Below are 2011 nucleotides of genomic sequence, written 5' to 3'. Positions count from 1 at the left end.
ACCACTGCAACCACCAACACACAGGCATCAGCATCTACCCCATGCCAAATAGCCACCCTGAGGTGCTTCAGGACCAGTCACAAGGGACAGCAAAGCACACACCAGCTCACTTTTAGCCCCTGCAATAGCTTTGCCATTAAAAGTTCTGTTTCACAACTGACAATGCCCCTTCATTGTTTTTCCAGGCTAGCACACTCATCTGCAGATGTATCCAACATCAAAACGGAATGACAATTCAAAAGGCAACATCCAGACCCAGAGTTTGCTAAAGAAGTATGTGACTAAAACACCACAATCCAAACTTTGAGATTTCCTCAAGGAAGTATTTCACATTCTACTGAACAGCTGTCAGACAGAATGAACACAACCCAGTCCCAACAGAAGAGAAAACCTTGACTTCATCCCTGCATCCAGGGAAGGAAACCCTCGAGGACAGCGCAAAACTACTGTGTGAGCATCCAGAAAGACTCCTGGGATGAGACTCCAGAGAAAGGAGGAGTTTTCTTTCTCTGAGGTTTCCCAGCGAGGCCTCACCTTCGATGGGTATGACAGACGGCTCCTTGATGGAGGGCGAGATGGCTCTTTTCTCCGCCACGGCCGCCTCTGCCAGGCGCCCCAGGGCGCTGAGGGGCGGCGTGGAGGAGAGCTTGGGCCGCTTGGTCAGCCCGGGCAGCCCCGCCGGGCCCGCCAAGGCGGCGGCCGCGTCCCGCTTGCGCTCCGAGGGCAGCCCGGGCGGCGCCGGCTTCAGCAGCGTCACGGCGGCCTTGCCCTCGCCGCTCTGCCCCTTGGAGCCCAGCGCGATGAAGTCTCCGGGCGGCGGGTGCGCTGTGAGGGGAGACACAGCGACAGTGAGCGACACGGAGCGACACGGAGCGACAGCGGCCGCAGCCCCCCGCCCGGCCGGCCCCGCGGGACTCACCGGACGGCTTGGGCACGGCGCTGGGCCGCCGCACGGCCGCCGCCTTCGGCCGGTTCATGGCGCCGCCGAGCACCGGCCCAGGGACGGACCGAGCGACAGCCGGGACAGACAGACAGACCCGGGGACCGACAGCCGGCACCGACCGACGGCCGCGGCCCCGCGGAACCGGAACCGCCGCCACAGCGGCACCGCCCGCCCCGTCCGGCCCCGCGGGGCAGCGCCGTCTGGCGGGCGGGAGGGGGAACTGCACCCCGGGGGCAGCGGGGGCTCTGGGGGCGCCCGAGGTCAGAGACGGGCTGGGATTGCTGCGGGATGTGTAAACATCTTCTTAAGAAAGGATGTTTTTAGATGTTTGGTCCGTTTCTTCTCCCAGGCAACTAGCAAGGGGACAAGAGGACACAGCCTCAAGCAGCATCAAGGGGTGTTAAGTCAGACATCAGGAGGATTTTCCTCACGGAAAGGGGCATTACCCATCGGAATGGGCTGCCCAGGGTGGTGATGGAGTCACTGTCCCTGGAGATGTTCAAGTGCCACTGGATGTGGCACTCAGTGCCATGGTGTGTTTGAAAAGGTGATTAGACCAAGGCTGGTCTTGATCTTTTCCAGACTAAATGATTATGTGATTGGGAGATCTGGGATCAAATGGGAGGATCACGGAGGTGGGACTTGAGGCTGGAGTTGGGCTGAAATTGGGGAGCTGAAAGTAGTGGCTGAAATTGGATGACTGGAATGTGGGGCTGGAATTGGGGGTGTTGGATTTGGGCTAAAATTGAGCAGCTGAAATCAGGGTGATGGAGTCAGGAGAACCAAGGTCAAGGACTAAAACTGGGGGCTCCACAGCACCTGGCTGCCCACCCCCCCGCTCCCCCATGGCACCCTTTCTGTCCCCAGATCACACTCCCAGGACAAGCTCTCCACATGCCTTTATTGCAGCAGGAACTGCGGGTACCCACATCTCCACGAACACCACCCACCCAGGACCATGCAGGGGGCACCCAGCAGCCAAGCCCCCATCCCACACCCCCTGTCCCCAGCTGTGCTGGAGGGGGACAAGCAGCAGCAGCAGCAGGTGACAGTCCCCAGTGACCCCTC

Source organism: Zosterops lateralis (genome assembly GCF_965231275.1).
Source record: "Zosterops lateralis genome assembly, chromosome: 15".
NCBI classification, from domain to species: domain Eukaryota; kingdom Metazoa; phylum Chordata; class Aves; order Passeriformes; family Zosteropidae; genus Zosterops; species Zosterops lateralis.
Note: the sequence above shows the minus strand (reverse complement) of the source record.